Source organism: Bufo gargarizans, unplaced genomic scaffold (genome assembly GCF_014858855.1).
Source record: "Bufo gargarizans isolate SCDJY-AF-19 unplaced genomic scaffold, ASM1485885v1 original_scaffold_1781_pilon, whole genome shotgun sequence".
Lineage (NCBI taxonomy): Eukaryota > Metazoa > Chordata > Amphibia > Anura > Bufonidae > Bufo > Bufo gargarizans.
This window is the reverse complement of record NW_025334512.1, coordinates 35,571-58,259: the sequence shown is the minus strand read 5'-3', so window position 1 is coordinate 58,259 and position 22,689 is coordinate 35,571. Positions and strand designations below refer to the sequence as shown.

The 22,689-nt window shown below is 39.8% G+C and overlaps 1 non-coding gene and 1 pseudogene across 1 annotated transcript; both read left to right on the top strand.

The window, feature by feature from the left end:
- Positions 1-1,688: 1,688 nt before the first annotated feature.
- LOC122923632 lies at positions 1,689-1,861 on the top strand (annotated as a pseudogene).
- An 11,318-nt stretch (positions 1,862-13,179) lies between these two features.
- Positions 13,180-13,374, top strand: LOC122923634. The gene has a single exon (XR_006387310.1). It is a non-coding gene; the product is annotated as a U2 spliceosomal RNA (small nuclear RNA).
- The last annotated feature ends 9,315 nt before the right edge of the window (positions 13,375-22,689 follow it).

Sequence of the window (22,689 nt, the reverse complement as noted above, 5' to 3'; positions counted from 1 at the left end):
TAAATGCACTTAGTGACAGGCGCAGCTTGCCCCTGATGTAGTATATGGCCAAAAAATAAACAGACTATTGCTGGTTAAATGCACTTGGTGTGACAGCTTCTCCCTGATGTAGGATTTAGCCAAAAAAACAACCACACCATTGAGGGTTAAATGCACTTGGTGACAGCTTGCCCCTGATGTAGTATATGGCCAAAAAATAAACAGACTATTGCTGGTTAAATGCACTTGGTGTGACAGCTTCACACTGATGTAGGATTTAGCCAAAAAACAACCACACCATTGAGGGTTAAATGCACTTGGTGACAGGCGCAGCTTGCCCCTGATGTAGTATATGGCCAAAAAATGAACAGACTATTGCTGGTTAAATGCACTTGGTGTGACAGCTTGACCCTGATGTAGGCTTTAGCCAAAAAACAACCACACCATTGAGGGTTAAATGCACTTGGTGGCAGCTTGTGCTGGCGCAACACAAGACACAAAATGGCCGCCGATCACCCCAGAAAAAAGTGACTGAAAAACGCTCTGGACAGCCTAAAAACAGTGAGCAATTGATTTGAACAGTGAGCAAAAAATGATTATTTTACCCCTTTTATTGTATCTAAGTGTGGCGTTTCCCACTTCATCAGATGTACTCAAAAGAATTACTAAAAATTGTTTTACCTTCTTCTGGAACTCCAAAATGGAAAAGCTAAAAAGAGAGTATGTAGTAAAAATAAAAGAGAAAGGTGGTAAAGATTTTCCGGATTTTAACAGGTTTTTATTAATAAAGTATTTTAGTTACTGTTTTAATGCTCTTTTTAAAGAACACTATTGGTCTTATTTCTTACGTTTTAATACTGGTTATTTTATGCATAGATTTAAGTGGTTCAAAACTATTTTATCTGTGCCTTACGCTTATACTTTACCAGAAAGTTATAAGATTTTAGAAAAAATTGTGTTGAATTTTAATCTAAAAGAAAAGAGTATTGAAGAATTAAAAAACAGTAAACAGTTAATAAAAGATTTAAGAGGAAAGGAGATGACGTGTGATATAAGAAATTATAGAGAAGAAACGTGTAAATCAATATGGAAAAATATTAATGCCTCTTATCTTTTTAATTCCCAGAAGGACTTTGCCTGGAGTTGCGTTCACCAGTGTCTTCCATGCCGGGCATTCCAGTGCCGCAGGGGATACGTAAGGTCTGCCATCTGCACAAGAGAAAGGTGCCAAGACGACGAGACAATCGAACATCTGCTATGGACCTGAGCCTTTGCAAGAGAGTGTTGGAGTAGGGTGCTTCCGCTGATCAAGAAGATGGCAGGCCTAAGAGACATTACATACAATATGATTTTATACGGATCCCTGGAATGCCCAACAGCCTCTGAAACGGCTGTGGCATGGAAGACGGTGAACTGCGTAAAAGAAACTCTATGGAAAGCCAGAAATATTTTAGTTTTAAAACATGATATTTTAACAGTGGATGATGTTCTGGGTTTGTGTTTTAGTGAGATGTATATTTATTTTTTAATCGATAAAAAAGTTAATACCGCCGCAGAGAGGATATGGTTTTTAGGCGAATGGAATTCCAATATATGATTTTATTCCTTTTACCATGTTCTTGTAACTATTCATATTTCTCTTTTCTGTAATGTTGTGAAACCTGTTTTGTTATTCTTTTAATAAATATGGCGTCCCTGCGAAGGGATAGTCAACTTAAAAAAAAAAAAATCTGTTCTTATCAGTTTAAGATCTGATACGTCCCCTATCTGGGGACCATATATTAAATGGATTTTTCAAACAGGGAGATGGAAAAAGAGCTTGCTCTGTCCACTCCACGCATTGACCTGGTATTGCAGTACCTCCAGGACCGGTGCACCCTTTCTATTCCAGTATGAAAAAACAGAATGAAATTGAGAGATGGTTTGTAAGCATCCTGCCAGCAAGCAAGTGTCAAGTTGCTGTGTCCTGCCTCAGGAGTCTGCACTTCAGCTTCTCCCCTGTGAGGGTTGTGCTGTGCTGCTTTCTGCATCCCTGCATCTAGCCTGTCAATCTCCTAATTGCATCAGCTGTGTGTGGGTTTGTTCCAGCACCAAGAAACCCAGCCAGCCAGCCAGTCACCTCTCCAAACACCCCAAATCCAATTAAGATTGATGGCTTAATTGTTAGGGTAATTGGCTTATCACCTGAATGAATTGTTTTGATATCACCGGACTGCATTGTTTGGACCTCCACTCCACTCACCTACCTCCACTCCACGCACCATGGCTTTGATTTGGGCCTGTTGTGCACACCTGTGCAGGCTGCTGACTTGTTCCTGTGAATTGCCCCTTTTGTAGCAAGTTGGCTGGATGTAACCAATATATCTTTTGTAGTGCTTTAGTAAATAAGTAAAATTTGTTTGCCTGTGTCTCCCTCTTGTGGATCTTGTAAACTGGATGGATGACTTGGAGGCTAAAAAGTAGTCCAGCACTTCCTATGTATCAGCAATTGCTGGACCTTCCTTGTCTGGCCAATGGACGGAACACTGCACGTGTCACAAGCGGCTTGTAAGGTCAGAGGTCAAGTAAGGTCAGGTCAGTGGATGACATCACAAGGGCCCTGATGGAACACTCAACAATGGGGCCATGACATCACAATCAACAATGCCTACATCCTTTTTTTTTTTTTTTTTTCTCAGTACTCTCCATTCACTCCTTATCAGTCTTTCTGCTTGGCGTGCTTTGGCATCCGGAATTGCGTGCGAAGGAAAGGTGTTACCAACAGTGGTGGGCGGAGCTATGCAGATACGAAAAACACGAAGTGGAGCATTCTGGTGATTCCAGAGCGTAGCACGCACGTTTTTCCTGGTTTGTGAGAGAAAGAAGCCTCCCGGACTGTCTCTGCAGCTGGGGCTTGTATAGGCTATCGCCATCACAAGTGTTCTGCATTGGGTACCGTCGGCCTGTAGGGCAAACCCTTTTCTGGTTATCGCTTCTTGGCCTTTTGGCTAGATCAAGTGTAGTATCGCAAGGTGCTGTGTTTGGTCTGGTTGAAGGGAGTATATCAGGGTCCTCCTTGCGGGGGGCCCTGGGGTATGATCGGGTGCGATCTGTGGGTTAGCTTTATAGTGAGCCTGCACAATTTAAAAAGCGAAGATGTCTCGTGGACTCAAGGACAGTATTCGGCTGGAGGTGGATGAAGATTGTCGGATGACGATTGGTTTGGACCGGATCGTGGGGGAGATTCTGCAGAAGCTCCCTTATCTACAGGTAAAGGATGTGTTAGCACTGCAAGATTTCCCGAAACAGGGGATTTATGATCTTACTGTCTGTTCTGAGGGCCTGTGTCAGAAGATCTACATGGACATAGTTAAGATGAAGCAAGAGAAGAATCCAGCTTTCTTGGTGAAGAAAGTACCGTTGTTTCAAATGGTAAAGTTGGCTGTCATCGTGCACATGTATAACCCCAAGGTGGATGACATGACTGTTAGTGCATTTTTAAGAAGGTATTGCGACAAAGTCAATTTTGATAGAAGGCTGACAAATAGGCATGGGTATTTGAATGGAAAGCGAAGATTTTTTGTTAGATTCAAGAAAGACTGCTCGGTTCCTGCAGTATTTTCAATTGGTGGAGAGAGGGGTTTTTGTTTTTACCAAGGGCAACTAAAATATTGTAGGCATTGTTTTTCTTATGGTCATATGCAGGAGGAGTGCCCTGTGAAAGGTGAAATCTGCAGGAATTGTGGTATGACTGGGCATAACGTGAGAGACTGTGTGGAAAAGAAACTTTGTGATGTGTGTGGAGGTGGAGACCATTTAGCTAAGAAGTGTCCGTATTGTTGAGGACAAAAGAGGTGGGCAAAAGAAAAAAGGTGGCACGTATGCAGAGATGGTGAAAGGTGGAACAAGTGTGATTGTCCAAAATATTGAAATGTCTGGTGGTGATGGTGGTGTGGTGGACAAAATGGAGGCTGGTGTTCATGAAAGTTTGGAGGGAAATGTGGTTTTGGAGGGAAATTCAAAAAAAGGGGCGGGAAAGGGGCTGCAGGGAAAAATAAAAAGGAGAAGAGGCTTCCTGAGGTTATTGCCGAGATGGAGGATATAATGGGGATTGTGTCTAGCAGTGAGGCAAGTGAGGTGGATGAATGTCCGGATCATGTGACTGGGGAAGGGGAAGAGATGGAGTGTCAGGGTGAAGAGTGTGATTCTGACGCCCCTATAACCCTAGGTCAGCGTGTTAATAGTGAAGCAGAGCTTGAAATTGATGAAGATTTTCCTATTTCTGAGGTGAAAAGATATAAAAGAGGTGAGGAAGGTGTTTGGTTTGGGGACCAGAGTGACCCTGTTTACTCTGGTCTCATGCAAGGTGACAGGGATTCTGATCCAGAATCGCCTGATTGTGGGTTGGGAGTAGAAAGGAGAGTTTTGAGTTAGACTTTTTCTAATTAGTAAAATGGCTGCTAATATCCTTAATTTTGTCATTATGAGTCTGATTGTTGCTACCTTGAATGTGCGGGGAATTTGGCTCAAGCACTAGGAGGGCAGCGGTGTTTGATTACTTGGCAACAGTGAAGGCAGATATAATTTGCATACAGGAATGTGTAATTAGATCCGCACCTCATGAAACAGAATGGACCCATGGGAAATCTTTTTGGTCGCCTTGCACAGATAATAGAAATGAGGGAGTTGGGATTTTATTGAAAAATCAGAATATTGATGTGATAGATTATAAAGTTGTGGTACCGGGTCGTTGTATTCTTTTAAGTTTTGAGTTTTTAGGACAGCGTTTTAGAGTTTTTAGTGTTTATGCACCTGCTGAAAAACGTGAACGTGTGTCATTTTTAGAAACGCTTAAACTTTTTATGCCTGGCAGAGATTTTACCATAATTTTAGGTGATTTTAATTGTATAAGAAGTATACAAGATAGGCAAAGTACCTCTCAAGTTAAAACAGATGTGACCTCCACCTTGCTGAATGAAGTGGTGCAGGATTTGCATTTGAAGGATGCTGGACTGATGGTCAATGGAGACGAGAAATATACATACATGGCGGACAGTGGGCGGTCTAAGTCTAGAATCGATTATATATTGTGTTCTGAAGGATTGGAAGTGACTAAATGTGACCATGTGATGAACAGCATATCGGATCATAAAATAGTTTTTGCAGAAATATACATTGAGAACTCAGTGGTTTTTGGTAGAGGTTACTGGAAATTAAATACAGGTCTGCTGCAGGAGGTGGAAGTTAAAGATGCTTTTAGAGAAGTGTTTTTATCGTGTGTCAGGCAGCAGAATTGTTTTAAGTGTATTTTAGATTGGGCCAAAACAAGGTTTGCATTATTCTTTAAAAATTTTGGTATTAAAAGAGCACAAGAGAAAAGGAAAAAGGAGGAAGTTTTAATCTCCAGACTAGAAGCACTTTACAAGTTGAGGAGTTGTGGTTGGGAGGTAGAAAAAGAGATTAAGGAGATAAAAGAGGAGAGGAAAAAAGAGTTGTTGGAGAAAGGGCGGAACATTGTGTATAAATCTAAAGTGAAGCATATAGAAGAGGACGAAAAATGCTCAAGGTATTTTTTTAAAAAGAGTTTTAAGTCCAAAGGTGTTTTTAAATCTGTTTTAACTCCTAATGGTGAAGTGTTTGGTGAAGAAATGGTGGAGAATATATGTGGTTTTTATGAGACACTTTTTAAAAATGAGAGTAAGGCCACTGATATGGAAATTCTGGAGTATTGTGAGGTTTTAACTGATAACATTCCAAAATAAGAGAAAGAAGGTTTGATGGGAGAAATTAGTGAGGAAGAAGTGAAAAATACTATACATAGAATGGCCAAAGGAAAGACACCCGGAAGTGATGGTCTCCCTGCAGAATTTTATTGTTTTTATTGGGATGTTATTGGAGAAGAGGTGAGTCGGATTGTGCGGTTTGTTTTTAATAATGGTATTTTTTCTGCTTCTATGAGAAAAGGAATGGTTACGTTGATATATAAAAAAGGAAATGAGAAGGAGATTAAAAATTGGCACCCAATAACGTTGTTGAACTGTGACTAGAAAATTATTACTAAGTTAATTGCAAATAGGCTCAGTGAAGTAATAGGTCATATGGTGGGTGAATACCAAGTTTGTGCGGTTCCTGGAAGAAGAATCTCCGATAATTTGATTTTATTACGTGATATAATTTATTATGCTGGTTTTAATAATGTTCCTTTATTTATTGAAACAACAGATTTCGAAAAGGCATATGACAAGGTATCACATAGATTTTTATTTAGTGTATTGAAGAAGATGGGGATTCCTGAATTTTTTTTAAATGTGATAAGAGGTATGTACAATAATGTTTTTAGTCTTGTTTTAATAAATGGGAGGGTGTGTCCGGCAGTTGAGGTTAAGTCCGGGGTTAGACAGGGTTGCCCTCTCTCCCCAATTCTTTTTATATGCACTATGGAACCTTTATTATTATCCATCCAAAAGGATAAGTGTGTGGATGGTGTTTTTTTTACCCGGGGGCTCTGGGAGAAGAGTAAAGTCCTTTGGGTACATGGACGATGCGGTTTTTGCATGTCAATCTCAGTCTGACTTAAATAGAGTAAATCTGCATCTGAGGATTTTTTGTGGTATGGCAGTAATAAATATCAATTGGGGCAAATGTCAATTTGCCAATTATGGAAAACAAATGGACGTGAACGTACCTGGGATACCAAAAGGAGAAGGTGATGGTTTTAGGGGTTATATTTGAAAAAAAATAATAAAGGGAAAAAGAGTTATGAAGAATTAGATAAGAAAATAGGGAAAAAGCTCAATTTTTGGAAATTAAGATTTTTAACCTTGAAAGGGAAGATTTTAATTATCAAATCTGTTATTTTACCCCTGATTTTATACACTTCTATTATTCTGCCACCTGAGAAAATTTGGACAAGAAGAACGACAAGGAAACTTTTTATCTTTTTTTGGGGATCCAAAATGGAGAAAGTTAGAAGGACGGTGGTAATGACGAAGACTGAGCTTGGTGGGTATGATTTCCCTAATTTAGAGGTTTTTTTAAGGATGCATTATTTTTTAGTGGTTTTTAAAATTTTAAAGTGCAATAATAGAACGGCGGCTATGTGTAGCTATTTAGCAGGATGGATTTTTATTAAATGGAGCTGGTGTGAAAGGGAACTGGGCAGGCCGATGGCCTTCGTTATTCCAAAGTTTTATGTGGCGCTCAGATCCTTTTATGATCAGTACGGCTTAGGCTCCTTAAGTAAAACTGAGAAAAATGAAATAGTTAAAATTGGGAGAAAAAATGAGATGCAATGTGATGTTCCATTCTGCAATACCACACAGGCCGCCAAAATATGGAAACTTTTTAATGTCTTTGGCTTATCAAATAAACAAAAAGATGTAACGTGGTTATGTTTCCATGGATGCCTCCCAACCAGATTTTTTATGAATTCAAGAGGTGTGCAAGTAACTGAGAGATGCCCTAGAGAAGGTTGTGGAGGCACAGAAGATCTTTTTCATTTATTTTGGGATTGTTTTTACACTAGAGAAATTTTTAGTGTTTTAAAAGATCTTTTTATTGCACTTACTGGATGGAGGGATTTTAATTATGAGAAGGTTTTTATTGGTCAAGATTTTAGAATTTTATCTAATTCACGCATTGCATGGTTGTTGTTTTCCGTTTTTAAAGAAGTGTTGTGGGACTCTAGAAATCTTGTGGTTTTTAAAAATGTTATTTTATCTCCAAAAGAAGCGTCAAAAGTGTTTTTATCCGGGATTTTTACGATTTTTTTTACTGGATAAGAAGAGGATTGGAGAAGGAGAGGCTGAAAAAATATGGAAGGTAAAACAATGGAAAAATTACGTGAGTAAACCTTGACCTTTTTGATTAGTATTTTATTTTTAGTAGGGTTCCAGTGATGTATATAAGACATTATTTAGACTGAGCCACTTGAGTGTGGACTGAATGGAAGATTAATGTCTATTTACTGAGGAAAAAAAAATAAAAAAATCTTGTGTGCTGCACTTGGTCTGTGTGTCAGAAGGTAGGACCCGGGTACCCTCTCTATCGGCCTGGGGGGATCGTCTTAGGTTTATCGCCTAGACTTCACCCCCCTGCTGCTATTGGGAGAGAGGCTTAGTCCCGGGGACGTCGGGTTGCGATCCCCCTTACCCCCGGAAGTCCCCGGACTTTCAGGGGAGCAGTGTGTCTTTATTTCATAGAGACAAGAGCGCCATTAATCCAGCTATGGCAGACGACCCAGGAGGAGGAGGTGGTGGCAGAGGGGTCGGAGGAGTTGAAGGAGTCGGAGGAGTTGGAGGAACCGGAGGAGCCGGAGATAACGATGGATTTGCTATGGTGGGAAAGAAAAAGAAGGAAGGGCGGAGCTACAAAGAATTCAAGAGATGACGAAACCCCAAGGAAGGAAGATAATAAGAAAGATGGATCTCGAGGCGGAACAGAAAAACTAAGAGAAAATGTGCCGAGGAAAGAAGAAGATGACGAGCACCAGATCCCGGATTATGCTAAAATAAAAGATACCATCCGTTTTTATGTCACCGAGGGTAAAAAAGATAAATATAATTTGCTTTATTTAGTAGACAAAGTCCTGTATGGCGTGTTTGGCGTTCAGAGGCATGAGATCCTAGCCATACAGGACTATCCGAAGAGACGTGTTTATGATGTGACTTTTACCCAAAATGGTATTTTCAAAAGTTTTTTAGCTAAGGTTCCACAATGCATGAAAGATGAAAGAGTACAAGGTCTTAAGATTTATGAGCATGAGATAGATGAGTCCTTAACTGTGGTTATAAAAATGTATTCGCCTTTTGCCAATCTTAATGTCATTACTGCCTTTTTATCCCAATATTTTAGGAAAATTATTTCAGTGTCGAAAATTTTAAACACCGCCGGGATCTGGACGTCAAAGTGGCTTTTTAAAGTTATTGGATAACGACTGTATGAGTACATGCAAAAATTGCGGTAGCACTGAGCACGACATCCGAGAGTGCACCGCAGGAAAAAGGTGTTATGCATGTACTCGTATGGGTCACCTCTCACGTGATTGCCCTTTTAGGAAAACCGAGGCGCAGCCAGGGCAGCAGAAGCAGCCAGAGAAACAGAAGGAACCGGTAAGACAAGACCAAGCCAAACCGCAGCCCCAAGGAGAGGAGCAGGAACGGATGGATACTACCAGCGGACCCCCCCAAACAGGTGAACCGAGGGAAAAGCGGAACAAGAGAAAGTCCAGTGATCAGCCGACGAGTATGCCCCCTCCTGAGAAGGAGGCTGGGGGCAGATTGAATGAAGCTGATCCGCCTGGTCCGCACTCGGTCCCTGGGCACACTCCAGAGGATCCAGGTGGAGCCGCGGCGTCCAAAAAGAGGAGGGACCAAACACGGGTGGTGAAAAGCCAAGGGGGGATGCCAACTGGGGGACCAGTGGCGGATCTCGGAGGTAGCCAACCAGGTCCTTCCTCTCACCCGAGTGGTGACCCTGAGGAAATAATTACCACAGTACCAGAAACTGTCCTCAGTGGGTCCCCTGCCCCGGAACGGGAGGGGGTTGACGCTGCGGCTTCGAGACCTGAAACGACGTATGTGTGCCCTGCGTGGCAGGTGGCTCTGGAGTGTTTGCTAAACGAGGGCGAGGGTCAGCTGAGCGATGGCAGCTCCTCTCCTGTAGAAACTGATCGTACAATAACACCTGTGGCGTCAGATGGTGAAGAAAGCGGAAGTGAACTCTCTGGTCCTGCTGATGCTGTCTGAAGCTGCGCCAAGGTAAGATAATAAACTCCCTTTTTAATCTTTTATTATGGCTATTTTAAAAGGCATTTCCCTGAACACCAGAAGCGTGCATTCTAAAGCCAGACGAATTGCACTTTTTAATTATCTATTTTATCAGCTTCGGTGTTATTTTTACAGGAGTGCTGCATCCCCCACAGTCAGAACTATAAAAAATATAAAGGTGACTGGAAGCTCGGACCTTCCCTTTGGTCCGGGTCAAATAAAAATAAGTCGGGGGGTGTAGCTATTTTATTTAAGGGAAATGTTTTAATAGACCATATTAATGAGATTTTACCGGGGAGGATTTTATTGGTCAAAGCTTTTATTGATGGTTTTAGATGGCAGTTTTTACATTTTTATGGTTTTACTGATAAAAAAGAGAGGGCTGAGATGCTTGAAGTTTTACCTCTTTTTATCAACGATTCAGAGCCATTGATTTTAGCAGGAGATTTTAATTGCATTTTAAGAGGTGAACGCCGGTTCTCTAATGCAGTGAGCAGGAACTATGACAGATCCTCCTCTCTGCTCAAAAATATTGTCAAAGATTTCAAGCTCACTGATGTTTTAAAAAAATGTAATAGTCATTTATCCGAAGAGGCCAGCGTCACCTGGGGTAACGCTACCTGTAAATCTAGAATCAATTTTATTTTCTGCTCCAATCAAGTACTGCCTTTTAATTGTAAGCTTTTAACCAATATTTTTTCAGATCATAAATTATTGTCTTTTAAGGTGCAGTTAGGTGGCAACCTCAAAAAGAAAAAAACATGGAAACTGAATGTCTCCCTTTTAATAGACCCCAAAATTTTATCTGATTTTATTGTGTTTTACAAGTACTGCAGGCGGGTAAGGAACCCCAGAAGACCTATTACAGAATGGTGGGAAAGTATGAAGAAGAAAATCAAGAACTTTTTTATTAATAGGGGGAAGCTCAAGGCCCAAGAAAAAAAGAAATTTTATGATGATCTAAATACCCGTCTGCAGACACAGTACAAGCTCCGCGATCTGGGTATGGATGTCAAGAACGAAATTTCTGATATTAAAAAAGAAATTTCACAGTGCCTGGAGCAGAAAAGTAAAAAGATAATGTTTCGCTCTAAAATACAACATCTTGAAGAGAACGAGACCTGCTCCAGGTACTTTTTTTTAAAAAATACAAGAAAAACGTGCCCAGATTGAGGAGCTTGGGGGGGGGGGGGTAAGAAATATAAATGGCATTCTTAAAAAGGTTCATGAATTTTATACTGAATTATTTAACGAGAAAAAAATTGATAAGCATTTTATGAAGGACTCGCTGAGGGGATTGAGAATGTTTTAGATTCTGACTCTCAAAGATTTTTATTGCTGGAAATCACCGAGCAGGAAGTTTTAGAAACGGTCAAGAGTTTTAAGAAGGAGAAGGTTCCTGGCCCCGATGGTATACCTATTGAGTTTTATATCACTTTTTATGGCATTTTAAAAGAAGATTTATTTTCTCTTTTAAAAGAAGTTTTTAGGTCTAAGGCTCTCCCGTGATCCTGGAAAAAAGGTGAGGTCTCCCTTTTATACAAAAAAGGCGATAAGACAGACATAAAAAATTGGAGACCGATCACATTGCTTTGCTGTGACTACAAAATCATGGCAAAGCTATGTGCTAATAGACTAAAAAAAGTAATTCATAAAATCATCCACCAAAACCAGGTCTGCGGGGTGCCCGGAAAAAGCATCTGGGACAATATTAACCTTTTAAAAGATTTTATTAACTATACGAACGAAAGAAACGGGAAAGTTGCCATTTTATCTTTGGACTTTGAAAAGGCTTTTGATCGCGTGTCGTATTTTTACCTTTTTAAAGTTTTAAAGAAGATGGGTATACCAGAGGGGTTTGTATTATCTTTGAGAGCGTTTTATAGCCAATGTACTAGCAAGATTTTAGTCAATGGTTTTAAGACTCAGGATGTTGTTTTAAAATCTGGTGTAAAGCAGGGGTGTCCCTTGTCCCCACTACTTTTTATTTGCGCCTTGGAGCCTCTTTTAACTATGATAAGGAAAGATAAACAGATACGCGGAGTCCCCCTGCCAGGCGGAGGGGGGCTAGAGGCTAAAGTAGTGGGGTACATGGATGATGTCGCAGTGATTTGTAGGGACACCCTTGCAATCCAAAAGGCAACAAAACAAGTAGAGTATTTCTGTTGCGCCTCCAGTTTTAAAATAAATTTTAACAAAAGTAATATTTTAAATGTCGGAGAGATGGTTTTAAATGATATCAACATTCCTGAGTCTGAGTCTATTAAGATTTTAGGTGTCACCTTCAGTGAGTCCAATGATGGCCTCAGGAATTGGGACACGGTTACTGAAAAGATAAGTAAGAAATTATGCATGTGGAACCTAAGGAAGCTGACGATGGAGGGGAAGGTTTTAATTATCAAAATGATAGTTTTACCTATTTTATTATATCTTAGTATGGTGTTCCCTCCATCGGACCGTATTTAAAAAAAAAGTTAACAAGACCTGTTTTAATTTCTTCTGGGGTTCCAGGATGGACAAGCTGCGACGAGATACGGTAATGCTTCCTAAAAATAGTATCAAGTATTTTAGCTACTGTTTTAATGCTCTTTTTAAGGATAACTATTGGTCATTTTTTTATTCGTTATAACACTGGGTATTTTATGAGAAAGTTTGGATGGTTTAAGACGGTTTTAAATTCTCCCTACTCTTTTAATTTACCTGCTTCTTATAAGATTTTAGAGAAAATAACGAATACTTTTAATCTTGGCCAAAAGAGGGCGGAGATTTTAAAAAAACAGTAGGATGATTTTAAAAGATATTAATGACAATAAACTGATGGCCCCTATTAAGAATTTTAATGAAAACAAATGTAGACAGACCTGGAAAAATATTAATGAAAACTATCTTTTTAACGCACAGAAGGACCTGGCCTGGAGCTGCGTACATGAGTGTCTTCCATGCCGGGCATTCCAGCACCGAAGAGGATTATCAAGCACTGCGGAGTGTCCTAGGGGAGCATGCAGAGAGGAGGAGGACGTTTACCACTTATTCTGGTATTGTTATTTTGCACAAAAGATATGGATAAAAATGTTCCCCTTGATGAAGAAAATCTCAGGACTGAAAGCCTTATCATTGGACGGTGTCTTTTATGGGTGTCTGGAGTTCCCCTCAAGGATCAAAACTATGGCATGGAAGATCACGAACTGCGTCAAAGTAGCTCTATGGTCGGCCCAGAATATTTAAGTTTTTTAAAATGATGTTATTTCCGTAGAAAATGTATTAAAGATGGTTTTAGACGAAATGTATAATTATTATTTATTTGATAAAAAAAGAACGCCTTTTATGTGAAACAAGTGGTTTTTAAGGGAATGAGGCTCAGTTATATGATTTTATAAAACCTGTAATTTTTATGTTACCTGTAAAAACGGTTTTATAATATCTTATGTAATGTAATATTGTTATGATTTTAATAAACGATTTTTACCCCTCGATGGGTAAATATCAACTTAAAAAATCTGTTCTTATCAGTTTAATATCTAATACGTCCCCTATCTGGGGACCATATATTAAATGGATTTTTCGAACAGGGAGATGGAAAAAAAACTTGCTCTGTCCACTCCACGCATTGACCTGGTATTGCAGTACCTCCAGGACCGGTGCAACCTTTCTATTCCAGTATGAAAAAACTGAATGAAATTAAGAGATGGATTGTAAGCATCCTGCCAGCAAGCAAGTGTCAAGTTGCTGTGTCCTGCTTCAGGAGTCAGCACTTCAGCTTCTCCCCTGTGAGGGTTTTGCTGTGCTGCTTTCTGCATCTAGCCTGTCAATCTGCTAATTGCATCAGCTGTGTGTGGGTTTGTTCCAGCACCAAGCAACCCAGCTAGCCAGTCACCTCTCCAAACACCCCAAATCCAATTAAGATTGATGGCTTAATTGTTAAGGTAATTGGCTTATCACCTAAATGAATTGTTTTGATATCACCGGACTGCATTGTTTGGACCTCCACTCCACGCACCTACCTCCACTCCACGCACCATGACTTTGATTTGGGCCTGTTGTGAACACCTGTGCAGGCTGCTGACTTGTTCCTGTGAATTGCCCCTTTTGTAGCAAGTTGGCTGGATGTAACCAATATATCTTTTGTAGTGCTTTAGTAAATAAGTAAAATTAGTTTGCCTGTGTCTTCCTCTTGTGGATCTTGTAAACTGGATGGATGACTTGGAGGCTAAAAAGTAGTCCAGCACTTCCTATGTATCAGCAATAGCTGGACCTTCCTTGTCTGGCCAATGGACGGAACACTGCACGTGTCACAAGCGGCTTGTAAGGTCAGAGGTCAAGTAAGGTCAGGTCAGTGGATGACATCACAAGGGCCCTGATGGAACACTCAACAATGGGGCCATGACATCACAATCAACAATGCCTACATCCTTTTTTTTTTTTTTTTCTCAGTACTCTCCATTCACTCCTTATCAGTCTTTCTGCTTGGCGTGCTTTGGCATCCGGAATTGCGTGCGAAGAAAAGGTGTTACCAACAGTGGTGGGCGGAGCTATGCACATACGAAAAACACGAAGTGGAGCATTCTGGTGATTCCAGAGCGTAGCACGCACGTTTTTCCTGGTTTGTGAGAGAAAGAAGCCTCCCGGACTGTCTCTGCAGCTTGGGCCTGTATAGGCTATCGCCATCACAAGTGTTCTGCATTGGGGACCGTCGGCCTGTAGGGCGAACCCTTTTCTGGTTATCGCTTCTCGGCCTTTTGGCTATGATCAAGTGTGGTATCGAAAGGTTCCTTGCTTGGTCGTGGTCAGAGGGTGGATATTCGGGGTCCTCCTTGCGGGGGGCCCTGAGGTATTGGCGAGTGCGATCTGTAGGTGAATGTCGCTGTGAACCTGCGCTATATTTCAAAATGTCTCGAGGACACGATTCGACTGGAGGTTGAAGATGGATTTCGAATGAATATTGGACTGGACCAGATTGTAGGAGAGTTGCTGAAGAAGATTTCTTACTTACAGGTAACGGATGTACTTGCATTGCAAGATTTCCCTAAGCAGGGAATTTATGATTTGACCGTTTGTTCCGAGGGTTTGTGTCAAAGGATTTATATGGATCTGATCAAGATGAAGGAGGAGAAGAAACCAGTTTTCCTGGAACACGTGAGGATTACGCCATCTTTTCTAATGGTAAAACATGCATTAATTGTTCATATGTATAACCCCAAAGTGGATGACATGACTGTAAGTGCTTTTCTAAGAAGATACTGTGACGAAGTTAATTTTGATAGGAGACTCACAAACAAGCATGGTTATTTAAATGGGAAAAGAAGATTTTTTGTCAGATTTAAAAAAGATGTATCGGTTCCTGCGGTTTTTTTCTATTGGCGGAGAGAGGGGTTTCTGTTTCTACCAGGGTCAGTTAAAGTACTGTAGGCATTGCTTTACATATGGGCATTTACAGGATGAGTGTCCTGTGAAGGGGCAAATCTGTAGGAACTGTGGAAAAACAGATCATAATGTAAAAGATTGTGTTGATAAAAAGTATTGTGATATTTGTGGGAGTGGAGACCATTTGGCTAGGAAATGTAATCTGTTTAGTACCAGACAATCGCATGCTGATATTCCAAAGGATAAAAGAGGTGGTACTTATGCAGATAGAGTGAAAGGGGGAACAAGTGTGATTGTCCAAAATGTTTCAAATGTTGAAAATGAGACCGTTGGTGAAAATGGAGGATAGTACTCAGGGAAATTTGGAGGGAAAAGAAGTTTTGGAGGGAAATTTTTAAAAAAGGGGCGGAGCCAAAGGCTGGGAAAAAGAAGAAGAAGAAGAGACGGCCCCAGAAGGAGGTTGATATGCTTGGAGAGATCTCTAGCAGTGAGGAGAGTGAAGAGTGCCCGGATCATGAGATTGGTGAGGGGGAAGATATGGAGTGTCAAGTGGGTGAATGTGATTCTGATGCTCCCTTAACCCCTGGGCAGAGAGTTAATAGTGAGGAGGACATAGAAATTGAGGAAGAGTTTTCTGCTGAAGCAAAAAGATATAAAAAAAGGTGAAGATGGAGCTTGGTCTGGAAACCAGGGTGACCCCGTTTATCCTGGTTTCAGTCAGGGAGACAGGGATCCTGATCAAGGATCGCCTGAGTTAAATTTATTGATGGAAAGTAGTAGTTTGAGCCAGGCTTCTTTAAATCAGTAAAATGGCTGGAAGTACATATATTTTTTTACTCATGAGTCTGGTAGTTGCCACTCTGAATGTGCGTGGGATGGGATCCAGCACTAGGCGAGCAGCTGTCTTTGATTATTTAGCAATTGTGAAAGCAGATATAATTTGCCTGCAGGAGTGTGCTATAAGATCTGCACCTCATGAGTCAGAATGGACTTTTGGTAGTTTTTACTGGTCACCTTGTACTGTCTATAAAAATGAAGGAGTGGGGATTTTATTGAAAAATAATAGTATTAATGTGTTGGAATATAAAATTGTGGTGCCAGGGCGGTGTATTCTTTTAAGTTTGGAGTTTTTAGGGCAGCGTTTCAGAGTTTTTAGCGTTTATGCACCTGCAGATAAACGTGAACGGTTGTCTTTTTTAAGAGCTCTTAAACTTTTTATGCCTGGCAGAGATTTTACTATTATTTTAGGTGATTTTAACTGTATAAGAAGTATACAGGATAGACAGAGTGCCTCAGAGGTTAAAACAGACGTGACTTCTATTTTACTTAATGAGATGGTGCAGGATCTGCATTTCAAGGATGCTGGACTGATGGTCAAGGCAGACGAGAGATATACTTATGTGTCGGATAGTGGGCGATCCAAGTCAAGGATAGATTATATTCTGACTTCTGATGGGATGAATGTGACCATATGATGACCAGTCTATCAGATCATAAAGTGGTTTTTGCTGAGATATGTGTTAAAGATTCTGTAAAGTTTGGTAGAGGTTTTTGGAAACTGAATGTAAGTTTGCTACAGGAAGTGGAGGTTAAAGATGATTTTAGAGAAATGTTTTTATTCTGTGTCAGGCAACAGAGGGGTTTTACCAGCATTTTAGATTGTGGGACTGGGCCAAGAGTAGGTTTGCTCTCTTTTTTAAGCAGGTCTGTATTAAAAGAGCACAGGAAAAGAGAAAGAAGGAGGAAAGTTTGATTTCCAGGCTGGAAGCGCTTTATAAGTTGAGAAATTGTGGTTGGGAGGTGGATAGGGAGATTAGTGAAATAAAAGAGGAGAGAAAGAAGGAGTTGAAGGAAAAAGGGAAAAATACAGTGTACAAATCCAAAGTTAAACACCTTGAAGAGAATGAGAAATGCTCCAGATATTTTTTTAAAAAGAGTTTTAAGCCTAAGGGTGTTTTTAAGTCTGTTTTAACTCCTAAAGGTGAAGTGTATGGTGATGAGATGATTCAAAATATCTGTGGTTTTTATGAGACACTTTTTAAGAATAAGAGTCAGGCTTCTGATAAGGAGATGCAAGAGTACTGTAGTGTCTTATCCGACAATATTCCAAAAGAGGAGAAGGATTTTCTGACAGGGGATATCAGTGAGGAGGAGGTCAGGAATGCAGTGCAGAGGATGGCAAAAGGGAAGACCCCTGGAAGTGATGGCCTCCCTGCTGAGTTTTATTCTATTTATTGGGATATTTTAGGGAAAAGGTGTGTGAGGTTGTTCAGTATGTTTTTAATAATGTTTTTTTTTCTCCCTCGATGAGGAAAGGGATTGTTACATTAATACATAAAAAAGGTAATGAGAATGAGCTTAAGAACTGGCGTCCAATAACCTTACTTAATTGCAACTATAAAATTATCGCAAAAATCTTGCAAAAAGGCTTAGTGAGGTGATTGGTTTTATGGTAGGAGAGTACCAGGTTTGCGCAGTCCCTGGTAGGAGGATCTCCGATAACCTGATTTTATTAAGAGATATTATTTATTATGCTGGTTTTAATGATACCCCTTTATTTATTGAAACAACAGATTTTGAGAAAGCCTTTGATAAAGTTCCACATAGATATTTGTTTTGTACACTGAAGAAGATGGGGATCCCTATGAAAATTTTAAAAGTGATTGAAGGTATGTACAAAGATTTTTTTAGTCACATTTTAATAAATGGGAATGTTAGTTCTGCTGTGGAAGTCAGGTCTGGAGTCAGACAGGGATGCCCTCTCTCCCCAATTCTTTTTATCTGCTCTGTGGAGCCGCTTTTAAAATCCATTCAGAAGGACAAATGTGTGGATGGGATTTTCTTGCCTGGAGGTTCTGGAAAAAGAATCAAATCATTTGGATATATGGATGATGTGGTCTTCGCATGCCAATCCCAAGCTGACTTGAATAGAGTTAATTTGCATCTTACATTTTTTTGTAGTATTGCAGGGATGAGTGTGAACTGGGGTAAGTGCCAACTTGTGAACTACAGGAAACAAATGGATGTTAATGTGACTGGGATTCCAAAAAAAGAGGAGGCGGAGATTTTAGGGGTAATATTCGAGAAAGACAATAAAGCTACAAAGAGCCATGCAAATCTAGAAGCAAAAGTGGAAAAGAAGTTGTGTTTCTGGAAATTAAGACAGTTATCTTTAAAAGGGAAAATTTTAATTATTAAATCCGTGATTTTACCTCTTATTTTATATACCTCAATTATTTTACCGCTGGGAAAATTGTGGATAAGGAGGATGACAAGAAGGCTCTTTGTGTTTTTCTGGGGATCCAAAATTGAGAAAGTTAAAAGGACTGCTGTGATGACAAAGACAGAGTTTGGTGGATATAATTTCCCCAATGTAGATTTTTTTTATTCAAATGCATTATTTTTTAGTGGTTTTTAAGATTTTAAAGTGCAATAATAGAACTGCTGCCATGTGTAGGTATTTGGCAGGATGGATTTTCATAAAATGGAGATGGTGTGAAAGGGAACTGGGTAGACCAATGGCGCTTGTTATACCGAAATTTTATGTGATACTCAGGTCCTTTTATGATCAAAATGGACTAAGTCTCCTAAGTAAAACTGAAAAAAGTGAAATTGTAAAAGTAGGGAGAAAAGACGAGATCCAATATGATGTTCCATTCTGCAATACCACACAGGCAGCAAAAATATGGAAACTTTTTAATGTTGTAGGCCTTTCTAATAAGCAGAAAGATGTCGCTTGGCTTTGTTTTCATGGATGCCTTCCAACAAGGTCTTTTATGAACTCAAGGGGGGTGAAAGTGCCTGAAAAATGTCCCAGAGAAGGCTGTGGAGGCACAGAAGATCTTTATCATTTATTCTGGGGCTGCTCTTACGCTAAAGAAGTTTTTAGTATTTTAAAAGTTTTTTTTATTGCACTGACAGGATGGAAAAGTTTTAATTACAAGAAGGTTTTTATTGGTCAAGATTTTAGGGTTTTATCTAACTCACGTATTAGTTTTTTTGGTTTTTACCAGTTTTAAAGAAGTTTTATGGGATATCAGTGTTTTTATCTCCAAAAGAAGGTGCAAAAGTATTTTTATCCAGAGTATTCGTGATGTTCTTGCTGGATAAGAAAAAGTTTGGAGAAGAAAAAGCGGACGAAATATGGAAGGTATCCCAATGGAGAAATTTCGTGAGTAGATCTTGATCTTTATTTAAGCTTTTTGTTTTGTTTCTAGTAGGGTTCCTATGATGTATATTAGACATTATATGGTTTGAGCCACGGCCTAGAGTGGACTGATTAGTGCAATAATGTCTATTAACTGAGGAAAAAAAAAAAATTCTTGTGTGCTGCACTTGGTCTGTTTTCAGAAGGTAGCTCTCGGGTACCCTCTCTCTCGGCCTGGGCCAAGATTATCCCAGGCGACGTGTGTACGATATTACTTTTGTTTTAAATAGTGTTTTTAAAGATTTTGTAGCAAAAATCCCCACTATAACTAAAGATGCCAGAGTAGACGGGTTAAAAATTTACGTACACGAGATGGAGGAGTATAAAACCGTAGTAATAAAAATGTATAACCCCTTTGTTGAGGAAAAGATTGTTACTAATTTTTTAATGGGTTATTTTAAAAAGGTTTTATCAGTAAGTAAAATAAATAATAGCGCTGGGATATGGACATCGAAATGGCTATATAAGGTTGTCTGTCACCGTGATCCCAAGGTTTATGGTGGTTTTAGGTTACCCCCAGCTCGCTTTAAGCTGGGGGATGCAGTGGGAGATATGTTTTTTTCCAACATACCACCATACTGTAGACGGTGTACTCAATATGGACATAATACTGAAGAATGTGAATGCATGTGTAAGAATTGTGGAAGTAGAGAACATGATATAAGAGGATGTACAGCAGGAGTGAAATGCCATGCTTGTCACCAATTTGGTCACATTTTGTGGAATTGTCCCCACAGGTTTTATACAAAACCCGGAGCACAGCCAGGGCCTTCAAAGCAGCCAGAGGAGCAAGCTGAACCCCAGATGGAGTCCCAAGGAGAGGAACAGAGTGCTGATGAGATGGATACCAGCAGACCCCCCCAACCAGGTGACCCGAGGGAGCAGAGAAGGAAGAAGAACAAGCGGAAGTCCAGTGATCAACGGACGGACAAGCCCCCTTCAGAAATGGAGAGGGGCCAGCCGAATGTGATCCGCCTGGCCGGCACTCGGTCCCTGGTCAGCCGGCAAGCACGTCGGAGGATCCAGGTGGAGCTGCGGATTCAAAAAAACGGAGAAGCTTTGTGGATGTGACAAAAACGGGCCTGGAGAAGAAGCCAGCTGGGGGACCAGCGGCCGACCCTCCGGGCCCACAACAAAATCTTCCTCCTCTTGCAAAAGAGGAGGAGGAGCAGACGGTCACAGAGCAGAGCGGGGTACCAGAGACCATCCTAGATGAAACCCCTTCCCCGGAGGGGGGGGTGCAATGAAGCAGCTCCGATACCTGCGGTGGACCCCAATTGTCCACCCTGGGATACGTGCTATGCCGGCTTTTTAAATCCGGAGGGGGGTCAGCTGAGCAATTGAAGTTTCTCTCCTATGAGCACGGTATCGGGACTCATCGGGGATGTAAGCGACACGAGTGAAAGCGAGCCCTCTGGTAAGGCTGACATGATCTGAAGCTGTGCCCGGGTAAGAAGACGATAATTTTATTATTTTTATTCTTTTACCATGGCTTCTTTTAACGGCATTTCTTTTAACACTAGAAGTATACATTCTAAAACCAGAAGAGTGGCCCTTTTTAATTATCTATCGGTTTTAACGGCCACGGTCGTATTTTTACAAGAGTGCGGCATACTATACAAGAGAAATTACAAAAAGTATAAAGAAGATTGGAAGCAAGGGCCTTCAGTGTGGTCCGGTTCTAATGAATCGAAATCTGCAGGGGTGGCCATTTTATTTAAAGGAAATGTTTTTATTGATCAGGTAAATGAAATTTTACCGGGGAGAATTTTATTGGTGAAAGCTTTTATTAATGGTATTAAATGGCAGTTTTTAAATTTTTATGGGTCTACGGATAAAAATGAAAGAGCAAAAATGTTAGAAATTTTATCCCTTTTTATTAATGATTCTGACCCTTTGATTTTAGCAGGAGATTTTAATTGTATTTTACGAGGGGAGCGCCGGTTCTCAAGCTCATTAAGTAGGAATATAGATAAAACCTCCTCAATTTTAAAGAATTTAATTTTAGATTTTAAACTTACCGATGTTTTTAAAAAATGTAATAGCAGTTTGCCAGAAGAGGCCGGCGCTACCTAGAGCAATATTAATTGTAAATCAAGAATTGATTTTATCTTCTGTTCTTATCAAATACTGCCTTTTAGTTGTGAGCTTTTATCCAATATTTTCTCTGATCATAAATTATTATTTTTTAAGGTACAGTATGGTGGTAATAATAAAAAGAAAGTAAGTTGGAAATTAAATATCTCCCTTTTAAAAGATCCGAAGGTTTTATCAGATTTTATTGCATTTTACAATCGCTGCAAACGGGTAAGGAATCCCCAAATACCGATAACGCTATGGTGGGAGAAAATGAAGAAAAAAATTAAAACCTTTTTTATTAGAGTGGGAAGAGAGAAGGCCCAGGAAAAAAGAGATTTTTATGAGAAATTAAATACCCGTTTGCAGACGCAATACAAGCTCCGAGATCTGGGTATAGAAATATTAATGAAGAAATAGAAGAAAGTAAAAAGGAAATAGCACAGTGCCTGGAACAGAAAGGGAAAAAAATTATTTTCCGCTCAAAATTAAAACATCTAGAAGAAAACGAGACCTGTTCCAGGTACTTTTTTTTTAAAAGATTCAAGAAAAACATACCCAGATTGAGGAGCTTGAAGGTGAGAGTAATATAAAAGATATTTTACGTAAAGTGCATGAGTTTTATTCAGATCTTTTTAATGAGAAAAAAGTTGACAAATATTTTATGAAACGCTCACTGAAGGTAATTGAAACTGTTTTAGATGATGAATCACAAAAGCTTTTATTACAGGACATCACAGAACAAGAAGTTTTAGAGACTATTAAGTGTTTTAAAAAAGAAAAAGTTCCTGGGCCAGACGGTATACCCATAGAGTTTTATGCTACTTTTTATGGTATTTTAAGGAGGTTTTTAGATCCAAGACTCTCCCGGGTTCCTGGAAGAAAGGAGAAGTGTCCCTACTCTACAAAAAAGGAGACAAGACAGATGTAAGAAACTGGAGACCGATTACACTTTTAAATTGTGATTATAAAATAATGGCGAAAATATGTGCAAACAGAATGAAGAAGATAGTCCACAAAATAATCCATCAAAATCAGGTCTGCGGGATACCCGGGAGAAGTATTTGGGAGAATTTGAACCTTTTAAAAGATATAATTATTAATACTAAAGACAGGAAGGAGAAAGTAGCAATTTTATCTTTGGACTTTGAGAAAGCGTTTGATCGTGTAGCACATTTTTACCTTTTTCAAGTTTTAAAGAAGATGGGTATACCGGATGATTTTATACGATCATTAAAAGCATTTTATGATGGCTGCACAAGTAAGATTTTAGTAAATGGTTTTAAGACTGAGGATGTCCTTTTGAAATCTGGAGTGAAG